At 35.7% G+C, this 25,697-nt stretch overlaps 1 protein-coding gene across 2 annotated transcripts in view; it reads left to right on the top strand.

Moving 5' to 3' along the window:
• The window catches only part of LAMA2 (laminin subunit alpha 2), a 359,058-nt gene that overhangs the window by 46,443 nt on the left and 286,918 nt on the right, over nt 1-25,697 (top strand). The window lies entirely within an intron of this gene.

Genomic DNA, 25,697 nt, shown 5'->3' with positions numbered 1-25,697 from the left:
ACGTGGAAGAACACTTCCCAAAAAGCTGTGGGGGTTTTTAACTGTTGGGATATTACAGAGATTATTTATAATCTTGGGTATGAGAAATTGAGAACCTTAGAGCTTGATGAAAGGCAAGAAGAAGGCATTTCCTGAGAAAAATGTAAGGCTTGTGAACATTAAACATGACTAAAAAAGGAATTGTGTTCTAACCTCCTAATATTTTTAAAGCCTGTACTAAATTCAGCAAGGGTGCATTTAGTTAACATGGACATTGTTTGAAAAAGTAAATATTTGCAAATATTATTCCATGCTATTGATAATTTAAGATGTTCTTACCTACCAGGCATAAAAAAAATTGTTTCCAAATGAAATATTGCAATCCCTAATCTGTGATTCTTATGCCAAGTGATGTCAGAATACTACCTTTGATTGGTTTATTAATGTATTTGCAGAATTTGGAGGTCTGTTGTTCAAGTAACATTTTAAAGTACCCCAACAAGTTGGAGCAAGAAACTTCTATTCAAATTAATATAGCTATATTAGAGTTCAAATGATCCTCATGTCAAATGAGTCTGCCAAATAATTAAATTCAATATAAAAGTAAAACTTAGCTTTTTTTTAATTAGTCCTAAATAATAACAGCTGTTTTGTTGGACGAAAATAATTGTTGGTTTGTTTTGATTTTTTAAATAGCATTTTTAGTAGCTAGTTTGAATTTATCCAAGTGAACAAATCAGTAAATATATATGTCTAAAAGCAGATATGAAAGATCAGTGGTGACAATCAAAAATTCTGTTACCACATTACTTACTTTGTCTGTACTTACAAAGGACTCTCAAAACTGATGTTTTTATTCATAGATGCAGTTGAGGCCCAGCATGAAATGGCAAGGAAACAACTCTGGAACTGGTGTGTTTTTGTTTGTTTGTTTGTTTTTGTTTTTGTTTTTGTTTTTTGTTTGTTTTTTTTTGTGTGTGGTTTTTTGGTTAGGTTTGGTTTTTTGTGGGGTTTTTGGTATTTTTGGGGGGGGTTTTGTGTTTTTTTTGTTTGTTTTTGTTGTTGTTGTTGTTTGTTTTTGTGGCTGCTGTATTTGATGCTATCTTGTTACTGGAGGAACTGCCCAATTTTTTACCTTTTTACAAGCATAACAGATCAGATTTTATACAATTACTTGGATGCTCACCTAGCTTACTTATACCTCATACACATCCCACTTTTTAATCCTTAAATCTTTACTTTTCTTTGTACTCTAAAGTCCATTAATCTTGGTATTATAAACAGGTCACACTTACAGCTAAGATCCAGAAGTTGGTCATTCTTAGTTTCCTTTACAGACACTTCACTGTCACCTGCGTGCACCCTCAGTAACTGTCTCAAGCCAAAATGCAGTGATGACTGCCATTTTATTTTTCACAGAGCACCTTACACAAAGGCTTCTCTGGAGTGAAAGCCTCCAGCTGCTCTTACAAGTATATGAGGAAATGACTTGTTAGGCTTTGAGGAAAGAAAAAACTATAATCATAACTCAAAATGAACATCAGTTGAAGACTTTTCAGATACTGATCCAGTCAGTTACTGCAGTAACGTGATTTAGGCCACTTTTCATCATTGTGTATGTAAGCATACACTGTACACTTTACTTTAAACATAGGTCTAATTTCATTGCCTTCGGTGGAACTGAAGCAAGCATTAGGTGTTCTTTGGACTTAAAGCCATGTAAATGATTCCTGTACCCTGTTGGTAAACTACAGAAGTAAAAATCAAGCTGTGGCAGTGCAATAAGCCAGATATAACTGGATTAATATTAGTCGTGCTGCTTCAGGAATTAATTTGGTTTGCAGTCTCACTTGCAACCACAGTTTTTTCTTATTAATACTGCATGTAGATGATAGATGTGTCTTATTGAAGACTACTGAAATATCATCAAGCTGTACCTGGGCCAGTGTCTGGCCATGTTCCTTCCTGTGTACAGGCTTCTCCCTCTCATTGAGCTCCAGAAACAAAAACATCCATAAGAAGGAAATTATCGTTTTCAATTCCAGGTGAACTGATGAATGCTGGCAAATGCTAGTCTTGTGAGTACTGTTACTGTTCTCTGGTACCTCTTTTTATCTAGTAAATTTGATTTAGGATCCTGACATGCAGTATTGTTCAAATTAGTAATTTTTAATTACTCATAAAAAATACATTATAGGGTAAAACTGACACTGTAGCGAAATTTGTTTTCTCTAAGTCCCATAAAACAGTCACACCAAATTTATTTTTTCCTATTTTCGTATCTGCAATTGCTTTTTCTCAAGATCAAATTCTACAGTGTCCAGTTGCACACAACTATAAGCAATAAAACAGGCTTATAGTAGTCTATTCCAGTTTTACACTAGGATTTCCAGTAGCATATCAGAGATAAGCACATAAATTCATATCATATGTTTCTTGTGATTTCATTCTATAGTCTTAAATCTGAAATTTAACTTAAAGCTGACACCTATCCTTTAAAAATCATTTCCAGTGTCAGTTGTTTTATTGGTTTTTTTTTATCATTTTGTGATTCTTATGATACATCATATTATTTAAATAAGATCTTGTTTATACAGGAAACACTTCATTAATTAAAGGCCCATTTTTAGACATCCTTAGTCGAACTACTCTATGTTTATGTATGGCATTACTGTACAGCTACATATGCTATATGTAGCTTTTAGTAGTGTATTTTGGTCTAGTTTATTTCCAAAAGGTTTCTAAATGCTCGTTTAAGGTCACAGTCGTACTAAAAATGTGAATGAGATATAGACCATTATGCCTGATGCCTGTACCAGAAGCAATAGCTCTCAAATTTCTGCCATAAGACTTCAGTCTGTTAGAAAATTTGGGAAGGCAAAAGCTGTTCCTGAGACGTAATCATAGATTTCTACATGTTTCTTTTAGGTTCATTGCTGCATAAATAAATAAAAATGTGCCATTAATTATGTATTAATGTTTCCTGGTTTACATTTATAAAAAATGTAAGGCAGTACTGTTACCAAGATAAATTTTCCTTTCATTTCTGACAGAAACCTTACAGAGGAGAAGTATCATAAATCCCTGATGGCAGTCCCCTCAGCCTTTGTAGGATTAACCTATTGTCTTTCCCAGTTCCTACCTTTTCTGTTTTCTGAGACTTTGATTGATTCTGATGCTTCTAGTAGTTATTTGTAATCTAAATCCATCATCTCCATTTATTTGTTGGCAAATTCCAGTGACAAAGAAGTTAGTGTTTTGTTTACTTTTCAGCAGTGAGTTTCAGCCAAAGCCTCTGAGAAACACAGGGGTGTTTTCATTAGCTGTTATGGGCTTGGTATAGTTCTGTGTTGTTGAAACAACTAAATGGCTGTTTAATGTAGAGATAATCAACCAACTCAGCTATTGGCACAGTGTTTCAAGATTATGAGACAACTCAGTACAACTGCACTAATACTGATAACTGAGATAGTTTAAGCAGGGCTAGCTCTGGTAGTCCTCTGTGGCCTTGAGCATGCAGGCATACCATAAATTACCTTACACTTTGTTTTCATTTCCCTTGATTCAAATTCAAGAAAAGAGATTCTGTTCCCTCATTACACTGGAAATCATAAGTTGAGGCCATGAGCCTTACTGATATGTGCAAAGTGTTTCGTGACTTTGAGCATGTAAATTATAGGAAGGGCAAACTATTCATCCTAACAATTTCTTTTGGCCTTGGACTATTTATAGAGGCGCTCCCTGTGGAGCTGCACTGTCAAGAATCCCCCAGCTGGGGAACAGCTTATGAAAGGTTCTCTGAGGAGTATGTATGCACACTGAAAACTCATTAATACTCATATGTGGTCCTACAAGCAAGATTATTCCTGTGGCCATTCTTCATCTGGAAAAATCTTTGGATTTATTTCTTTAATAATGGCATCTCCTACTTTGGAACATTTTTTTGTTAATGCTCAAGGTTGGCTTCAAAAGAGACTAAATGTCATAGAGCTTGTTATTTTAATATCTAACAAAATTATTGTCTTAAAATAGGTACTCAGAGTCAGTTCTGTACTGGGTACTCAGGTCTTTGCAAGCCCTGCAGTGTAGAATGTAAAACGTGAATATGTGGAGAACAGAGTCATAAATAGGAAATGTGGACGACTGAAATTTGAAATTCTATGGCAGGGGAAAGATTTGGTGCACAGAGTAAATAATAGGACAGAATAAAGATGCAGAATTGTTATGTAAAGTTGTAAGGGTCCCTTGTGGACTGGTTCCACACACCTTCTGTGGGGCAGAATCTCCTGGTGTTTTTTGGACCATGGTGCTGCAACAGTGCAAGCACGATGCTTATCCTAGGGTCTTAGAATTCCTCTGTGGACTCTGAGTTGTTCTGTTGAGTCTGAGCTGTGTAACTTCTTTGGCCATTTTTTTTTCAATATGCAACATTTCACTTAGTGACCAATTAAGGATAATTATTTGCTCTTCTGTTTCTATTCCATATCCATTGCAAGTGTTTTTAAATCATAGCCAGCAATTCATAACTTAAGATGTCATTCTGTGAAACATTTCATTGTCATTTTATGAGCTACGGATTTAAATTTTCATCTCCCTCAGGACCTGATGAAGATTTTTCTGTCACTGATTCATCTGTTTGCATTTGAGATCTGATCAGTATCGTGTTTTGAGTGCATATCTTGGTGGTGAATACAGTGGTGGTGCTAGGTTGACAGTTGATGATCCGAAAGGTCTTTTATGACATTGGTATTCCAGAGTGCATGAACTGGATTCCTTTTAGATTTTTCTAAACCAAAGTTGTCCAGTTCATAGAATCTGACTGGAATTGTTCCAAAATAAATTTGAAGTACCACTTACTTCCCAAAAATGTCTACATCATGGATACCTGGTCCTCTGCACTGATGTTTTACTCCTCAGGTCCGTTTGTACTCCAGTGTGCTACTTGTTAGTGTAAATAAAATGGTCAGCTTGTTGTTGCAACTGCTGCATAGATGCTTCAGAATCATCAGCCTTTGCCACATCATGGCTGACATAGACACAGAAAAAAAAAGTAAATACTGATAGAAACAGAAATGAAACTTTGAGGTAAAGTATTTGTAGGGCTATTAAATTGAGCCTGGAGGCTTGTGTGGATCACTTAAAATACAGTTTAAAAACTGCTATTTCGAACGTGAAGCACTGTACAAGTGAAATTCTTAGCACAGTTTTGTGAGTTATACTTCAGCTAATCAAATTCATGTGAAGAACCACAGAAATATTGGAGGACTGAAGGAGTCTGTTTTATCCTTCCCTCTGTCACAGATAGTTGACTTTATGAGAATAGTCAAAAAAGTGAGCAGAAGATAAATGATAATAAAAAAGGAGGAAAGTTATTTCATCATTTTATCCGGAAAATTATGCTTTTCATAAAGAACATTGTATTCGTTAATATTAATGGACATGGAGCATGCACTAATGATTTGCTTAAGTTATCTTAAATACCATCTGCTTCTGTCACTTTTTTGATATTTTTCACTATCTAAGAAGCCTTTCACACGATCAATTTCTACGAGTTTCAAATACTAATGTTAAATTTTTTATGCTTCTCCTTTATGACTGTGGATCTTGTTAAGTCACTTAAAATACTAAAATGAGTTGCTTCTTATTCTCCTCTAACGTATGGATGATTGTGAAGCTTCTCCTTAAAAGATAAGAGATTCCATTCCTCAAAGAAGTACTGCAAATATAAGGTCCTGATTATGGCTCTACTACAAGGGTCTGAGTTCTGTGTGTTTTGTGTTTAAGGAGTATCTTTGGTTTGGTGAGTTAGTTTTTCTTCTAACACATACTGGTGGAGTGCTCTATTATATATCTGCCAGGGATTATTAATTTGGAAAGATCAGGACTTGCTGATGAAGTACAACATATCACTTTTGAGCATTGAAGATCTCAAAAAACTTCAGAAAAATTAGTGTGACTGGTGTGAGTAATTCCTAATATCCTGGTTAGGATGATCTATCCAAGCAGAAAGGTGAGGAAACAAGTAATTCCTAATATCCTGGTTAGGATGATCTATCCAAGCAGAAAGCTGAGGAAACAAGTTAGAGATTCATCTAGAATGGGGTCCTGGTTTTTACCTTCCATCTTGATGTTTTGTCATCTTCCATCTCCTGTCTCTAATGCATAGAGACATACATGACACAGTACACATGAGATGACTACTATCATGTATGCCTGAGATGAGTTCTGTAATGCAGTAAGATGAAAAAAGTCATCCCGTTTTCATGCTAAATTTACAATACATTTGAAGCTGTTGCAATCTTCTGACTGTCCCAGTTGAGTTCATTACTATCAGAGTGTTCTCAAAATTTTGACTGACAGCATATACTCATAAGCACCTTTTCATATACTTAGAAGCAAGTGAATTTGGTGTGAAAGCAAGTGAGATCCTTTAACTTCTTGCGGAGCATAAGAAGAAATCTGCATGGTAGTCTGAAGAGTCCTCCTGAAGGATTTTCCTGTAAGGTGAAATGAAATGATAGATCTGCAGATTACCAGGAGGTATGAGTACTAAAGCAACTACTAAGAAGATCCCTCTAAAGCCAGAGGTCCCATGAGAGGTGAACTTTTTCAAAGAAGTCTTGTAAGAGGAAGTTACATTAGAAGGCTGTTGTCAGCTAGCTTGATAGACAACATCTGGACTCTCTGGTGGGTGGCAAAACACATAAGTATTTTGCACTGTTACAAGTCATGAATAGCCATGTGTTCTGTTCTGATGCAGCCTATTCTGTTGCAGCCATGAGAGAAATACTCAAGACACAAGAGAAAACTATTTTTATTTTTGTTCAGTTTTTATTGTTAGTGTCTTGTAATGATGTCCAGGAATGTGCAATATGTGAGAAACTGTCATTATACTGCCATTCTGTCTCAGGACAGAATAATGAATATTATATCTCAGGAATCAGAGCCTCCTGCACAAATCTGCTCAAAGGTGAGATACTCTAACATAGGTTTAAAGTTACAAACCCAGATGTTTAGTAGAAGTACTGAAGTACTCTCTGTCACTGGAGTGAGCAAATTATTCCTGCTCTGCATGCTTCAAAATGGGGAATGCTGATTTGAGTGTTTACACTTTCTCTTCTGCTACCTATGTGGTGGTGTTTCTTCTCAGGGCTCAACTTTTGTCTGAGCTGTAGATTTTAGTAAAAAGTATTGTTCTTCAACTTTTTAATTACTTTCTATGCTTCTGGCTTTTGTTTCTCTGTATGTTTTTCTTTAGACCAAGACAGTTTTTCCATTTTCTGGTACAAACTTTAGAATATCAACAATAAACAAAAATAACAAAAATGAAAAGCAACCTTCCAGGTAATACTGCATAATTTTCTTGAACAAAGTGTAAGCCTTACAAGAAATCATGAGCTCTAGTTATTATTACCAGTCTACTTGAACGTATTATGTAGTTCATAAAATAGTTATTTGAAGCAACTAATATGACTGTACATTCTGTGTTCTCATATATATATTTTTTTGATTAAAATAACTACTTACTGGCATACTCCATTTTCTGGGAGGAGATAACAGAGAACAGTAACAGAGCAGTTAGTTTTACTACTCTGTATCACAAGGAATTGGTTTACAAAAAAATAAGGAAAATATTTTCAAACATTTTAGTCCCAGCAAACATTTGTCCGGAAATGCTGTTCCAGCTGATGTTATCCTAATAACCCTCATGCTGTGCTGAATGCTTCTGTGGTTTCTTTCTGAAGCCTGCAGACTGAAGGAGCATTGTTACACTATTAACACCTGTATTTTGGATGAGTTTCTTCATTTGAATCTTTCTTTACTTTTGTTTCCCAATAGGACCTCATGGGACAACAGGTTGAATTAGGTGAAGCATAGAAAGCATATGTTTGTTGAGCTCTTCAATGTATCTAGTAAAGGCATTACACATGTAGAGAAGAAAATAAGCTTCTTTATACACTGTGCCAAAAATCAGAGAAATAATCAGATTTCATGTAAACAGTGTTACAACCATCTGCAGTATCACTCTCTGGTTATTGCACATGTGCTTTGTTTAGACAGTCACTTCAGTCTTCCTGTTTAAAAAAAAAAAATTTCCTTGCATCCTCAATTACCTCTAAGGATGTTAAAGTGAGTTTCCATACACCTGCAAGACCACAAGATTTCTATTTTGGGAGTTGTAGGGGATGTTGTTTTTAGGACTTCAAGGATGCAAACACGAAAGAGAAATTTGGTCTTAAACTATCTGGGAGGATTTTGTTTTTTTTTTAATTAACATGAATGTAATATTAGTGAAAGATTTTAAACTGACAGCTCTGATAATTAATTGCTGCTATCTAGGTCTGATCTAAAGACTGTCACTGATTTAAAGGACTTTTGGGATTAGGTTTTATGACGCCCATTGCAGTCATCCACTTCACTCATCTGATCTCAGTGCATTTTGGTTACAGTGATTATTTAAAAAAATACTCTTGGCCATTTTTGGGTGCATTTTACTCATGTTTTCCAAGTAGATTTGGCAATACTTTGAGAGCTAAAATTCTGTGGATAAGAATTGAAATTCTGTGGTTATAAGGGGAAAAAATTCAAAGTATTGAAGAATGGATGAGATAACCAAGTTCCTTTGTCAACAGGAATGAATTGTTAAGTGATGGCTAATAGCTATGACTGAAATAACCACCAGACTGGTCACCAGACTGCACACTACAGGCATCTTGAACAGATACTGGATCAGGGACTGGTTTTGTCCATTGGCTCTAAAGAGAACTGGGATGTGAAAGCTGTGGATGGAATCACACATTAATTCTTCGAATTCAAAACACGTTATATTTCAATTATTAAGTTAGTAATTAAGTAAGCAAGCAATATGAATAAATCCTTGTATCAATAAAATAGGTTAGCCTAAGGTAAAAGCAGAAGTGATTAGGATAATGTATCTCTGAACTTCAGAAACTATGTCCATATCCCTCATTTGTCCAGTTTTCCTGTCCATTTGGGGCTCCTAGTGCCTGTTTGTAATCAAAGAACATCCTGCCTTTTTTTTTTTCCTGGATGTGTAATGTCCTCCAATCTCAACATGAAATCCTAAGTTTTTTTCATGTACTTTCTGAAAAGAAAATAATTTTGTTAGTTTTCTGTACTGATCACATTCTAATTCAGAGCATTTGATACTGGAGCATGTTGTGAATTTTCAGTTTGATTAGGAGCATAATAAACTATTGCAGGGGAGCTGGAAACTAGAGGTCACTCTGTCACTCAGTGTAAAATATTTTGCCTTTGACAAAGCTTTACCCTGTTCTTAATTTCAGTTCTTTTGATGCTTTTATTTTCAAGAAACATCTCTGTTTCAACAGCAAGATTTTGAATAACTGTTCCCTAGCAGGATTTAATGAAAACCACTTTTTTTTTTCTTCTTGACTTTAACTGAAAAAAAAATTATCTTGGTAAATTCAAAGCATTTGTTTGAGTTGTTATTGATTTTGTAGGTTTTATATACTACTGAAAAATATAGAGAATTTTCTTTTATCATATTTATTTAGTTGATGTTAGATTAGTACAGTTCTGTTCTTACTTACATACTAAAACTCTTCTTCCTATTCAACAGATCAGTGCTAGTGCAGTGCTAAGAACTTTTGAATATTGAAAGTCATTTTGAATTCAGTAAATAATGCTGTGACCAAATTCTAGACTTATAATTACTGGAGCTAAGAATCACATTGGGATACTCATGGCTGCTTATTGAATAAATGGTCAAACATATATTAGTTTGGCAATGTATATCTGATTCTTTCAGGGTCATAATGTTCTCCTCTAGAAAGAAAATGAGGATCGAGGTCTCTGAATGAAGAACTCAAATGTTAAAATTAAGCAACATTACCAAAGTCCTCTTCAACTCTACCAGAAGACAACTGTGGTTTAGAGGGAATCGAACCATTCATACTTCAGTTTCTTTATTCATGTCCATGGTACATGAAAATATACAAAATGGAAATTAAGGGTGCTCTGAGTTGGTTTTGACTCCAAAATTTCTACAATTCTTACAGAAGGAAAGAAAAGGGAAGGCGTCTTGCATAAATAGGCTGCAAAGGGGAAGGATACTGGATACTCTTCTGCGTGCTAGACATCTGCAAATATACACATGAATTTCTAATGTCTGTAATTTGACATAATTTCTACATTTCCCTGTTTTCTATGGAATTTTCCTCTTTCTCTTGTTCTGTAGAATTGTGGAGCTTAAGCCTTACAGCTTGCTTTTGGGGTCGCCTGTTAAAACAGTGAAGAATTGTTTTCAGCAGTGCTCTCTCCTTTCTTATTTGCTCAGTAGAAAGGCTTGCCTGATAGACTGAAAATGGGTTTATTTCTTGTAACTTTTTATTTTACGCTGTTTGTCCAAAGGGCACCTATTCTGACATGAGAGCCTTTCTCCAGCCCTTGGGAGGTAAGCGTTATGTAGTTAAAGCAGCAACTCTGTGAGGAAAGACCTGAACAGGTTTTTTTATTTCATGTCAATTAAAATGAAACAGACTGTGAGGTGGGGGCAAGATGTTTTAACCTCAAGCTATTGGATTCCATTTCCAAATTACACTGTAGTTTAATCACAAGAACCAGTCACTCGCTGCAGCCAGTCATGTTTTAGATGAGTTTTCCGTTGTGTTCTAGTTTTCTGCAGGGCTACCTGGGGGTGCCCATGTTACTGTTACTGAGCATAAATTGCTTTCCTGAACTTTGAGGCTGGCTTTAGTGCAGTTTGAAGCACTACAGGAGTTTAAATGTAAAAGTATGAATATTTCACTGTTGTTGAGAAACTGTCTCACTTGCTCATCTGTGTAGCATATTCTACAAATTAATTACTTGGCAGATCTGAAATACTTGTTTTTATTAGGCATTCAAAGACAGAATATCACATTTTATTCTTTTGAAGTAAATCACAGAGCAGTACCTGTAAGTATCTCACTGCTCATTCCTCCCTCACCATCCCCATTTATTCAAAACCTATTTCATCCTTTTTTGATTTATGTCTGTTACACATGTATAACCATGAATACAAAATCTATCCCTATGAATGTAAATTGGACAGTCGCTTGTGCAGATTTGGTTAAAAAAATAAAAATGGATATCTTTTTTGGTTCTTGTCTGTAGAAATGTATATCAACCAATATAGATCAACCAAAACTGGTACTTCTACCAGGTGGAATGCCTAGAATGGCTTCGCAGCTTCTCTGGTTTCATGGTCAGGACTAAGTTCTTTCTCATGAGAGTTATCTTTTAGAGACATTAGGAATGGTGAGTAGATAATGCCTTTTTTTTTTTTTAACTACATTAACACATATTCAATATTCTTATTATTAGGTGTTTTGAGCCTATGTAGATGTTACTTTCCTTAGCATTTCATAACATTTCCCTTTTGATTACTGAAACTGAAATAGCTTCCCTATAATTTCTTTGTATGCTATTAGTAAATGAATTTGTAGTTGTAGCTAAGTCACTTGCAAAGTAATCTGGTGTAACTCTATTATCAAGCAACAGTAAAACCTAAAAACTACATGAATAATAAAGTTTGAAATTGATATCATAGGAATTCATCTGAGAAACAGAGTTATGTACTCTCAGGCATTCTTACAAATACCTTGGATATGAGCAGTGACAGAATCCTTCTTTTAGTGTAATCAAATAGCTCCGGTTAATTAATCTCTGTGTTCAGGACCTTAAGTGCTGTATCATTTGGATACATAGAGTTTGCTGTTCTTGAGCAATAGGGCTCAGAAATGTGATGCTTTGGTCTGTCACAGATGAGTAATGATCATGATTTTGGATAATATTAAATAGGCTTTTGAGAGACTGGGTTTTTGGAGGAGCCTTCCTCTGAAGAGGCTGCTGAAGTTAGAGAAGTCAAATTCATCTTAGCTCAGAAGTCTGTTCAATGTTAGATATCTGTCCAGTAGTATTTGAAGGTTTATAGGTTTCTGACATTAGGAGGTAATTTCAAAGAGACACACACCCCACATAAAAGGTCCCAGGATGGTTTATAACTGAGATGAATGGAAACTGTATGTTTGGTAAATAGATATTCTGGGGGGATTTTTGTTTTTTGTTGTGAGGGGTTTCTTTGTGTGTGTGGTTTCTTTTTCCTTTTATTTTTTTTTCTTAATTGTATTAATACAGAAGGTGGGATTCACACATGTGATGAAGTGTGGTAGTGTCTGTAAATGCACTGTGTAAACTCCCTGTAAGTACTGAACCTTCAAGTAACCCCTGTTCAGCTCTGGAGACAGACTGATAAATTACCTTTCCAGCAGCTGGGTGACTATGCTTCTGTTGTGATAGTTCTTCACTAGCTGTTTTGTTTGGAGAAACTGCTGTTTCAAAGCGCTCTCTCCATGCAGTTCTTCTAAACTTTAAGCTCTTTGCTAAGTCTATTCCAGTCTCATTAAGGCCTAAATCAATGAGTGGACAACGCTATTACAAGGTTTTCTAGCACATACATCTAACGTGCCTATGCTAACAGAAGGCTCTTAAATTGTTCTGAAGTACACTGAACCCTATCTGTGTGCCTCAGTGCCATTCATACTTTTTACACTAATCAGCCTTCAACTTTTTGCAACTCCTGCTTATTCTTCATTCTTCCACCCTTCTGGTTGGAAAATTCTTTTCTTCTTGGGAAACCTACCTGTTGTTGGGAATCCTTCTGTTGTCATGTTTTCTGGTTTTGATTATTTTGATTTCAGCCTCTTAAAAAAATCAGGTGAAATGCAAACCAAGGCCTCGAGGAAGTGACTGCTGATAAATATGTGCCTTTTCTCTAGTTGAAAAATTATCAGAACATCAGAATATGCCTAACCTTTTAAATGCCACTGTGTAAGAAAAGACTAGCAAACAGTGCTACCCAAATTTCAAGGTGAAGAGGATAACTAAAGGTGGAGTGTCACACAGCAAACATAGACCAAGTAGGAAGAGTTTTAAGAGATCTTCGGATAGGAACACAACCATGAACTTGTTGCTTATTTGAAATAACACATAGTGGGTATTGTGTGAAAATATGAAAGTTTCTGGAGCTTTATGGTGCTACTCTGTGATCTGTATCTGTAGCTCTCAGAGAAAACTACTGTGAGGGCATATTGTAAAATATATTTTTGGCCTGCTATCCTTCCTGGCAGGTCTCACCCTTTGCACCATCATTCCCTGATTCCAGATAGGCAAGCATTCTGCTTCTCTGAATATGTCTTTTAACTGGGAACAGTGCTGATGAATTAAGGCATTCAGCTACCAACTGTGAACTTAAAATGCAATCCTGGCCTAACTGCAGGGTCTGTTTTTTTCATGTGGTGCTATGAGCTGTGGAATATATCTTCCCCATAGTGATTAGCTACAACAAAACCTGTTTGGTCAGCCAAAGTGACTGAATGCTTAAGGCACCTATGACAGTGCAGTCTTCTAGACTTTATAATGACCTAGTATGGACTCTTTTTAATGCCTTTCATTTTAACATCCTGTGGGAATACTTTAGTAGAAAAGAATCTGTGTATTTTGGGATACACTGATGTGAAGAAGCTGGTATGTCTGATAGTTGACAGTGTGTCCCATTACTTCTTTGAGTTGGAAGGGAAGCTCCCTTTTAGTACCAGTCTGAGGAAGGGGCCTGATGGAAATGCTACAGAATAGTAATAGACCTTTCAGGAATGACTTAATTGAAGAGTTCATCATTTCCTGCTGGTTTGCTGAACTCCGAGGCCATGTGAACAAGGACACTTGTATTTAAAATAATCCAACATTTCCTAAAATACACAGATTTCTTTTTCTCTCAGCAGGGCAACACTAGGCCCCTGATTTACTCCCAGAATTATTTCAGGAAATATTCTTTAACACACTATGTATGTTATGAAAGGCAAACGAATGGGAAAAAGTCCTGGCATCTGTGAAGTTAGTGGGAAATTGATTTCAAAGGAGTCAAAGTTCATCACAGTTGCAATCCTAGGGTAACCAGGGAGGTGAGTTTCTCAGTTTACAATAATTTTTAATGGATTTATCTGAATTCAATAGTAGCAGTGGTTGTAAAACTCACTAACTTAGTTCACAACAGGTTGTAAAATCTTGAATTTCCAATATTCACAAAATTATTTTGTCTTCAGAAAAAGTTACTGTAGTGGAGAAAATATATTTTGTCTAAGACCTAGTAGTACTTTGAATATGATAAAGTTAAATACTGCTGCAATGAAAGCACAAGGTAAAGGACATGACATGAGATTTTTGTTTTTCCTCTAAAGTAAGAAGTAGGAAGATTTCTAGCGTTGTGATCTGCTTTGAATATCTAGCATGTAACTGCACAAAGTTTTATATATCTGCTAGAGAGCTCTGATGGGGGAGAGGAGTTCGTATTGTTCTTGATTTGAGCAAGACTTTTTTCGATGTGTTCCCCAATATGCTCTTTTATAAACATATGAAATACAGACCACATAAGTGGACAGTGAGATAGACTGAAAACAGGTTGAACTGCTGGACTCTAAGGACAGCTGTAGGCAAGCTACTAGTGGAGGTTCAGTAGTGGGGCCAAATAGTGTTTAACCTCTTTGCTAGTGACCTGGATGATGGGGCAGAGTTTACCCTCAGCAAGTTACAAAATTGGACAGAGTGGATGATACAACTGACCTTGACAGGCTGGAGAAATGGGCTGACAAGAACCTCATGAAGTTCAACAGAGGGATGCCTTATGAAAAACAAGTTGCAAATGTGCCAACCAAGTGCCCCGGTAACAAAGAGTGACCGGTCAGAAAGCATTTTGGGCTGTGTTAGTAAGAGCATGACCAGAAGGTTAAAAGAAGTGGTTATTCTTCTCTGCTCAGCAGTGGTGAGGGCAAGCCTGGAGTATTATTTCCATCTCTATGTTCCACAGTACAAGAGGGGCATGGATATGCTGGGGCAAATCCAGAGATGATGACTAACGGCTTGAAGCATCTGACATACTAGGAGAAACAGAGAGAGCTGAGATTATTTGAGAGCCTTGAGAAGGGAAGATTGAGGGGGAATTTTGTCAATGTGTGTAAAATACCTGATAAGTAAAGAGGACAAAGTCAGATTCTTCTCAGCAGTGCCTAGTAGGAGGACAAGAAGCCATATTCACAAACAGCAATAAGGAAATCACATTTAAACAGAAGAAACCCCATTTTGACTGCAACGGTAATCAAGGGCTGGAAAAGGTTGCCCACAGAGCTTTTGGATTCTCTACTGGACAAAGCCCTACCTGTGGTAGTTGACCCTACTCTGTGCAGGGGTAATGGACTAGACAATCCTGAGAGGTCCCTTCCAGCCTTAAAGGTTTAGTTATTCTGTGATTGATACAAAACTTTTCAACAAAACTTTTGCCTATCTGATTATTGGGCAAATATTTGTTTCATAAAGATTCTCAAATTCTTACTCAAAAATTACTTATTTTGGGCTGCTTTATTGTTATCCTGTTAGTTTCCATACATCATCTTCCTTCCCAGCCGTCAAACTAAATAATCCTTATAGTAAATGTTCCGTTAGTTCTGGATAACTGTGTCCTGACTTTTTATTATTCTATAGCTTTTCACAATAATGCATCTTACATTTCAAATGACAGAATTGTTTCCTACATGAAGTATTTCATTAAGAAACATATTATTTATTTAATTTCATGAGCATGAAAGAGATTCCATGCCAGTGTAGTATAATGCCAGGTTGTATGTAGAAGTGCTGCTTTACCTTTCAGCTTCAGGTACACTGCTCACCTAATCTTAGAATTTTTTTCAAACTGAATAACACTTAACTAGTATTCTGGAAGTTCTTAGACTTCTTGAAGTACTTTATTATTTAAAATAAATATTCAAGCAGCATTGGGTGGAGACTGCTTGTGTGTGTTGCAGTTTCACCCACTCTGTTTTTATTAGGATTAGCCATACACTTGTACATTAATACTGCAAGATTTGTTAGTGCAATTAATATTAAATCCCAGAAGGAGGGAATTATTTTCTAAGTATTATGGTAGTATTTTTCTCATCTAACTGAGGCAAGACTTAGGCATCTCCCCAGTATGATTCAACCTGCTTGTATTTGCTACTTAGGAGGTATCTCTTGAGGGGCACGATTCAATTCTGCCTATTGACAGAGCTTAACAAAAAAAGACCTAATGTTTTTGCAGATAACTCTACTTGTCTGTCTTCTTTCTTGCAAATTTAGTTTTGAAATGTTGATTTATGCAGAAAACAAAGAATGAAAATTTGAAAATTGTGTCCTCTTGGATCACTGCATCTGCAGACAGGATATTTTAATTAGATTTAGACAGAGATCACTTGAAAAATCGATATCCATCTATGATAATTATGCTATGACTGAGAAATATAAAAATATTTATACACTTTACTTTTTGAATATTTGTTAATTTTTTTGTTGTGCAACTGTGTTTATGTGATGGAAAGTATCCAAAGCTTGCAAAATTGCACTAATTGATAAGTAGTATTCAGGTTATTGGAATATTGAAACAATTGTAAGATTTGATTGTGTGGATCTTAGTTCCAGTGAGAAAAGATAGATTCTATCAGTTGGAGAGGTTTGTTTCTAGTCTCCTTGTACTGTGCCTGTCATCAAAATAGTACTAGAGCTTTAGGAAAAAAAAAAAAGGTGAAAATTTGTGTGGGTTGTTAGTTTGTTTAGATTTGCATATTTATAGTGCTGTCTTGACTGACTCGTTTCTGGGTCCCCACTGAGTGCATGCCTGACAAGCTGAACAATAAAGTCTGATTGCTAACAAGGTTGAAGACCTTTGAGAGAATGCCTAGCTGGAAAGAGTGAAGGTATAACAAGGCCGTGTAACACCACTTAATGACTCTGACCACATAATGTATTGCATATTAGCATTACAAATCAGGTCATTCTGTGAAAATCTTCAGAATTTTCTGTTAATCATAGTATTGTATTGTCAGGAATACAACAATTTCTGTTTTAATGTGTTTAATTTGCAAGATCAAAGCACCAGTTAAATAAATGAAGGGTTGTTTACATCTGGGTTTGGATTCTGGAGTATATCTAACTTTAGGAAATAATTTTTTTCTCTCTTCTGTTATGGAAATTAGGCATGTCAGCCGCCATAACAGAGTTTTATTCTAGGTTTCCACATAAGCCAAAAGATTCCTCTATGGAAGTACTTTTTATTAATAGTGTTACAGTTCCAAGTTTTGATTACAACTTTTCTCATGGAATTAGAATAACTAGAACAATTTTTAAGTGAAGGTCAGAGAAGATTATTAGATACTTAATATTGTGACTAAAGGCTTTGTTAGATACAGAATCGATATGCACATGGACTTTTGATTTGTCAGTGTCTGTCAGTGCAGCTCAAGGAAAGCCTTGAAGGACAAAGGGTTAACTTAAAAAATAATTTGGATGGTAAGTTATAAGTCATTTGTAGCTGGCTTTGGATTGTAAGTGAACATGCTCTAAAACTTAATGAAACTCAAGACACCACTTCCAAGAACGTTTTCTGTGTTCTGTGTTCATCTCATTGCCTATCAGTTGCATTCAACCTTCAGAGGAAGACCTTTGCTGTAGCTTCCCTACAAATCTCATAAAATGTATTGCTATAATGTAGCCATACAACTGTAATTATGGTAGCATGTTCTTTCTTAGTTTTACACTAAGGTTTTGTCTCCCACCTAAGTTTCTGCAGGATATTAAAAGTAATATTAAAAATGCTGCAGTTATTCTGCCTGCCTGATTATAACGGTGAAGTAGACAAAATTGATTCCAGTTCATGGCTCAGTGTTCCAATGTTATTCAGCAGCACCTGTTGACTGACAGCTGTTCAGGATTGTTCCAGGTTTATTAGTCATGAACAAGATAACAATAACTGTAAATAAGTTTTAAACTAGCTCCTGAGGAAGTTTGGCTAAAAGATGTATTTTTATATCTGGATAATTTTTAATGTTAAATTAGAAACAGCATACAGCCATGAACCAAGCTATTGAGGTAAATACATGCAGTCTTCATACATATACTAAAATCTGTAAAATTATTCTTCTAGGCTTTATCACATGAGGGTGAGGAAAAATCAGAATTTACTAACACAGACATTTTTCTGACTTCTATGTGCTCAGCCTAAATGAAGTGAAAAGCAATTGTTTTGTGTAATTCCTTACCATATGTATGCCTTGAATGTGCAAGGGTTTTATTTATTCAAATAATCTGTTTATCAGACTTAGTCTTTGTGATGCAATTTCAGAGATTTTTCAGACGCTTGGAGAGTAACTAGGGACCATATCTATCTTTTCTGTTTTGAATATGAGTGTTACCTCTAGAAGGTCACAAATGAAGTCAGAACTTTCCTGGTTCTGTTGGAGTCTTTGTATGTTTGCAGAAACTGAAAGAGAAATGTTGTTAAGTAAGAGCTTGTTATGCTACTTTGTTTAAAAAAATAAAACCAAACCCCTTTGGCTGGAGGAAACTTCAAAGGCCAATCTCATTCTGTTCTTGTTGGAATAGCAGATAGTCATATGTTCATAAAATGTAGAAAAAGCCCCACATCTCATGACTTGATAAAATTGTACTAGGTTTTCTTTTCATTAACTTTGTTTGGTAGGAAGGTGATATCTTTTTACTGGTATAGGTTGGAACATGCCTGTTTAGTTTTCTGTGAGACCACATCTGTTCTTGCTCATTTTACATTCTTCTTGAATAGTTCTTCTGCCACTAAATTGTTCTCTTATTAGCCAAGTCTAGAAATCCTAAGGCATGAAACATCTCTTCCTTAAGAATAACTTTAACTAACTACATTCATCATTTTAATGACAAGCTGCTCACTAAATCTCTGTTACTTATTTAAAGGTCTTCACCCTTGTCACTTGCCCGTGGGAATGTTTGAAAAGACCTCAGATGTGAAAAATAATCTTTGAATTTTTTTATATTTCAGTTGCCTTCCATTCCCACGCCCCTTCTGTATGCCTCGAAAGTAATTTTATCTTTTTACTCCCATGACTTAACCTGCTTTTGTATGATTAGTCTTTATCTGGTAGCTCTTCTATATGTAAATGAGCAAAAGTTCTTTTGTGCCACCATTCAAGTCTCTTAAAACATTTTGCTTTACTGCCTTTGAGCAATCAAAAAGTCTCACTAGAAATCAAACAATGTTCTTCAGCTTTTAGACCTTCAGTTTTAACTGAATTCCTAGTTATGTGGTTGGGTATTATGAAGATTACCAGAGAAATGAGGAAGCTGGAGATGGAGACTTTTAAGTAGAAGGGTTACGGGCAGTCTATAGAAAGTTCACTCACTCTATTTGGAATCAGCAACTGTGTGTCAAACTAGAATTGCATCTTAATTTTAAGGCTGGTCTTTCCTTGTTCAATTTTTAAAAAATCCTTCACACAGTCTGAGGGCTGTAGTCAGGAAGGAAGAGGGAAGAGTGCAAGGCTACACTGCTTGGGTGGTAGTGTCAGCCACCCACCTGATGTAAATGGCATGCCATTCCTGACAACAGATACGTTCACCTGTAAACTGCAAGGCCTCTGACACAGATGAGTTTATGAAAAGACTGTGCTTACGCATAGATGAGAGTGTGCCAGTGCTAACAGGCAGTTGAACTGTTGTCCTGGTGGAACTGTACCTGAGGATAGCCAAATTTAATTCAGTAGTTTTTTAAGTTTGGGGCTTTAACGGTCTAAAGATCTGGTGATTGCATTTTTTAGTCTTAAATGACCAATAGTGGGTCTGTGACTAAATGCATTCACAACTATATACATAAATAAATAGAGGTGGAAAACAACTGTGGCTCCATATTTGGCCTGACCTGCCTGTAAGAGTGTGCAATTATAAAAAGGGGTGTACCTACCCCTTCTCTTGGATTTCCCACAAAAGTTTGTCCCCATTTCCCTTGTGTGGTTGTTACAGATTATGTGGTCAGTCATACTATGGGCAGGTCACTGTCCTTGTCAGATACTAGTTTTTTCTTCACGTGCTTGTGCAATTCCAACTTACTGTGCAGCTAAATGATTACCAAAGTATGGTGAAAAAATGTGGATGAGGGAAGAAGGGGAATAGGCTGTTTTCAGCAGCAGGACATGCTTAAGATTGATTTAAGGCAACTGGGAAACTATGTGCTAACTTGACTAGAAACATGAAGCGTGCAAAATAAAAGATCACTAAGAAAGAAAGCTACCACTTTGCTTTTCTCAGTTAAGTGAAACATTACTGATCTTGACACAAAGCCGAACATTTTGTTTGTGATAGATATAGCTACATAATGAGGGGCACTCTTGGAAACCATGGAATGAAACAGTAATCCTAAAATAAAGGCCTTCCAAGCAAGAAAATCCATTATTTGAAACAAGATATTTTGAAAAATCTCTTCAACTTCAGTCAATAAATAATTACTAAAGCTTCACATTCTAAGAAGAAACAGAAAGAAGAGGTTATTCTTATTCTGTGTCCTATCCAATGACCACAGAAGAACATCTGCTTAGGAAATATACTGGTGATTTCTCAGAAAAACCCCAAACAGAACTGCAGGAGGATTTTAAGTCTAAATGTATGATCTGGATAAAAAAGTATGAACTGACAGATCCACATGCCTTTTTTTTATGTCATGTTAACTAAAATTAGGTCATTAAAAATATGCCATAAGCTAAAAAATAGGTGAATCTGTAAGGGTATTTCTGTTGGTTTGGAATGGTTTTCGTTGGTGTTTTTTTTTTAACCTAAGCCTTTTTTTAATACCTCCTCTTTATTTTTCTGTTTTCTCTCCCACTTCTTATAGAGTGGGATAGATATATTGGTGGGAAGGGACCACTGGAATCCAACCTTGTGAGATTCAAAACCACAGTATGACCTGCACATAATTAGTTTATTAGATTAGCATAGAATATTATTAGAATAATTCGGTTTTAGCTGTGACTTTGTGTACCCAAATTTTAGAAATAACCTAGGACAGAGATTTCACAGCCTCTCTAGAAACCTATTCTCACTCTGTACTACTCATTAAGAGCAGTTTTTCTTGGTCTTCAGTTTGAACATTTCAAATTGAAATCTGTGGCCATCACCCCTTCCTGTGTTCTTGTGACTTAGGGTATTCACGACTCCTTTTTTACCTCAGACTCTTGTTTTCCTGATGTTTTCTGCTAATTACATATTTATTTTTTTCTGATTCAGAGAGTATCCTACTCTTTTAGCTTTAATGCAAATGTTTGTCTTTGACATCATTCAAATCATAAATAGTTTGCATTTAATTCAAGTAAATACTGCAGATGCTAATAAACTGTCATTTTAGGCTGGATTTGGATCTGGAGTGTTCACCAGATATGCTGGTCTGTACTGTTAGCATCCGTGTTTTCAAATTAATACTGTAATTTATAATTACGTATATTTGAATGTTACTGTATCTATATTACATATCTTCTCTGAAATTCATTTTGAAAGGATTCTTTGTAGGTTCTGAAACCATTTGCATCACAGGTTTTTTTCTAATGCCTCTTTATCTACTCCAATATATCATCCATGCTTTCGGCATTGATTTGAATTTTATTTCCATTCTTTACATGTCCATAAACATGAAATAATGCAGCATCAGATAAGTCTTTACATAGAAGGTGGTGGGCCCAGTTAAGTTACAGCACCTAAATTCTATCTTTTAAATTCTAAATTTTGATCTATTCCAATTTCAACATACTTTTCATGAGACTTTACCAAAATGAAAAATCATCAAAATGCATTATTTTCTTCACATTTCTGTTTGAGCTGAATTTTGTTTCAATTGCATGTCCTTCAGATTCCTGTAGCAACTAGTATGTCTGTATATACACGATTCCATGGGGAGTTTTTCTTCAACCCCTGGTTACAGTGACTTATACAACGGTGTTTTCATATTTTAAGTTAGCTGCTCACAGAGATTATTGCTTCTCTCTCATGTAAGAGATGTTTAGGAATGGACACCAGCACCTACACATTCTCGAGGGATTTATGTTAGAATGTAGAATTAAGTAACAATCTGATACACCATATTGCTACTTAACTGTGGTGACTAAACTTGGAGTCATCAGCATTGTGTTCTGTTGGTCTGTCAGCACTTTGCTTCTGTTGTCTGATACTTGGAGTTAGTAAGTTTATTTGATTGACTCTTGTAAGTAGCTGATACTTCCCCCAGCACACACAGAACAGAAGTTATGTCAAAATATATTGTAGAACTGTGTATGTAGATTTAACTTGGTTCTGTGATGGGTGGTGAAAAGAGACGTTGTATCCCTGGTACTTAACAGAAAAGAACTTTGAAAGATTGCAGAACTATGCAAGAGCCTCCTATCAGTTTTCTTGCTGTCTTCATTGAACACAGGTTTTACTGAAATTTTCTAGTGATATTTTCTGCACTTATCACCATACACATAATAGTCTAAGTGTCTATTAAACATTAACTGCTGGTGTGGGAATTACCCCACAAAGGGAACTCAAGACAATAGTAAAATATCTAATAAATTATTCTGTAGATCTCAAAGTTCTTTTAGAAAGGGAATCAGAATCAGCATTATCTTTTCTCAGTGATAATGCTTGAGACACAGAGAGAGGATATGGCATTGCATAGGGACTACACTTAGAAAGAAAATGAAGGACCTTCCCAAATTTTAACCATTAGGTTTAAACACATGCTTCATGACAAGTGACTTGGGGTGGCCTACCCTAATTTACTTATGTGTGAATGTATATCTGTGCTTGCTCTCCCCTAACCAGCTATCTAGTATGTTTCCAGAACAAAAGGTGCCCTTTAACCTCCATAAATCTCCTATGTCAAAAAACCCCAGTACGTTTGTGCTCTGTTTATTAGCAGTAATAAAAGATACATTTAGATGGGACTACCTAAGGATAAAAAAAATACATATGTATAAATATTTAATTTTTTTTTACCTCTAGACTTTTTCTTCCAACATAATTTCCATATCTTTCAGAAAACAGGGCAGGTATTATCTCCATTTTACAGATGTGGAAAAAGAGGTTTACTGTGCATTTTGCAATAAACCAGTTGTAGGTTTTGAGCAGAACTTTGATATTTGCCTTCCAGACATTAATGTGATTGATTCATATGTGTATACTTTGTGGCAAGGAATTTTTACAAGCTATTTCAGTTTCTTTTGACTTGAACTCCACAAAAGTGACAGAAACAGAGGGAAGCAAATCCCATTCTTTATGGAATGCCACATGATAGAAATTCATGGGTTTTGTTTTGTCTTTGTTTACAAGTAAAATGCTCTAATGGAAAAAAAATTGTTATGCTCTTAAAAGCAAGCTTGTGGTAAAAATGGAAATTAATAAAACAGTAACATAGAAATTATGTAAGAAAAACATATTAATTTTTTGCAGTTACACTGCCAGTACCTTGTGTACTCATATACATCAGGTGTATATGAGTTCCTTCAATTAAAATCAAAGGAGCTTTTTGACCTGAAGGAGCAGCCCTCAGCTTCCATACCTTCAAAACTTCTTTCTCTAAGTATTGGCAGATCAGAGGTTTATCTTACAGATTTTTGGTTCATATGTATACTTTATATCTCTTTGTAATTGCATATTCACATTTTCCTAAATCCACTTGCAGAAATTTCCTTTCTTTTGTTATAGTAAGGGCTTTGTTAAATGTATATTTTATTTTATACTTTTATGCCTGTGTTATTTTAGTGTCTTGTCCATTGGAGGGCCATCTGGTCATTCAAATGTGTCAGTTTTTAGAACCAAAAAGACAGAGAGGATAGTTGTTTGTAGAATTAAAAAAAAAAAAACACAAAAAACCAGAGAAAGTGTAATTGCAATGTTGAAGAGAATTCTCTTGGTACACAGTCTGGTAAACCTGAAAAAAAGCTTAAGGAAGTGGCTCTTCAGACCTAAATGGAGGAGGAAATTGTTAATTAATGCAGATTGTTCCAGTTTTCTTCCCATACTACTGCAGAGTGATTCTGTCATGAGAAGCTGCCCTCAGCCACTGGAAGCCCACTAGGAATGGCAGCTGTGGGTGGTGGGGAAGAGGGCTTCTGTGGCCAGGACCTGAGTCTCACATGCACAGAGTAGGATGTAGGTACAATCAGGGACAGATTGTGATCCTTGTGTTAAGATTTTTAAAACATACTACTAGGAACTTGTATGGTTGTCAACTTCTTCTGTAACACTGTTTTGGAAATTACTTTATCCATAGTCCCATCAGTTTAACAATCATCTAAAATCAGAGCATTTAAGATAAATTGTAAGGGTATGTACTGAACACAGTCATGTGTGTCTGTATAACATGCAAACTGCCATGCCCTTCCTTGTGTACTCCAAGAATAATGTTCTAAATAAAAGCTTGTAGGGGTGCCTGAGGAGATGGAGCCATGCTTTTAAAAAAACTTAGCCTTGGCTTTTTAATACCAAGTCTTCCTTAAATGATAGGTTCAGGTTCTTGTAGTACTGTCTTTGGAATTTTGTCACTGTGGAAGCTACACTATTTATCCTGCAGATTACTCTGTTAGGTGTTTTTTCAGATGAGAGCATAAGGTCTCAAGTCTACTCTGTGTATAGAGATTATAATTCAATACGGTACAGTACGATTGCTTACTCGAGATCAACTGTGTGATAAAACAATCACTAGAATCCAATTAAAATAAGGAAGAAGGGTTAAAACACAGATAGATTAAAAGAACTTAAAACTCTTTGATGATAAAATAATAACATATTAAATGTTTTAGTCAAGTCTTGGAGCAAGATGGATCAAATATGAGCACCCCAGAAGAATCAGCAGAAAATGAAATTGTGCTACATGACAGCAGGGGTACTTTTATTTGGTCTGTGATACATTGATAGTACAATTGAACCATTATTTAAGAAAGGGTAAAGATCAGCAATACAGTTTTACAGAAAGAAACTACTACTACAGAAAACCCATCTACAAGTCACTCGAATATTGAATATATGACAGGTGGGAATGCAAGTGAGTAGAAATCTGCGAGGATATTTGTGAGTAGTTCTAATGTGAGTTGAGTAGTTGGCTGAAGATAACCCCAGGGGTTCTTTTATAATATGAAGAATTAACTGAAATGTGTATTTCTGTTATCTTTCCAATAACCGGATAGCTTTTCTATTGCTAATAAAAAAAATTTCCTGTTACAGGATATTAAACTGGTCTCCACTGTCTTATGAATTTATGAATTGTGTGGCATATGAGCTTTAATTTTTTTTCAACAAATGGATAAAAACTCATCAGTAAGGACAAATTTAGGCATGCTGTAAGATTTGCAGGGTAGCAAATATGGTGCTGCTCTGTACTGTGATTCAAAGCCACCCTGATTCCTGCTGGTGTGCTCGTAACTGCCTGGGAACTGTAGTAAATTTCAAGTGGCTTTGCCTTGGTCCTAGGAACAGCTGAATGCACTGCAAAGATGCCAAAATTCCTGTTAGCAGAAAAAGTTATATTCTATGCTAGATAATGCTGAGCAGAATTGTCTGCAGCCCTAAAGTGATCATAGTTATATGGAAAGACACTAGGAAGATTTTAAGGATCAGTGTTTGAAGTTTACAGGGTTAAGTCATAGACTGCATGAAAATGGCTTCTTCATACCCAAACCAACTTTTAACAGATTCCCTATGTAATACAAGCATAGGAAACTCATATTTAAGTGTAGATTAAAATAAGAATAGGCTTATTAATTCTACCCTTTAACATCACCTTCTAATAGTCCTAACTGTGAAAAAGGTCCCATACTGAAAAT

Source organism: Chiroxiphia lanceolata, chromosome 3 (assembly GCF_009829145.1).
Source record: "Chiroxiphia lanceolata isolate bChiLan1 chromosome 3, bChiLan1.pri, whole genome shotgun sequence".
NCBI classification, from domain to species: domain Eukaryota; kingdom Metazoa; phylum Chordata; class Aves; order Passeriformes; family Pipridae; genus Chiroxiphia; species Chiroxiphia lanceolata.
This window is presented reverse-complemented; position numbering and strand designations above follow the sequence as displayed.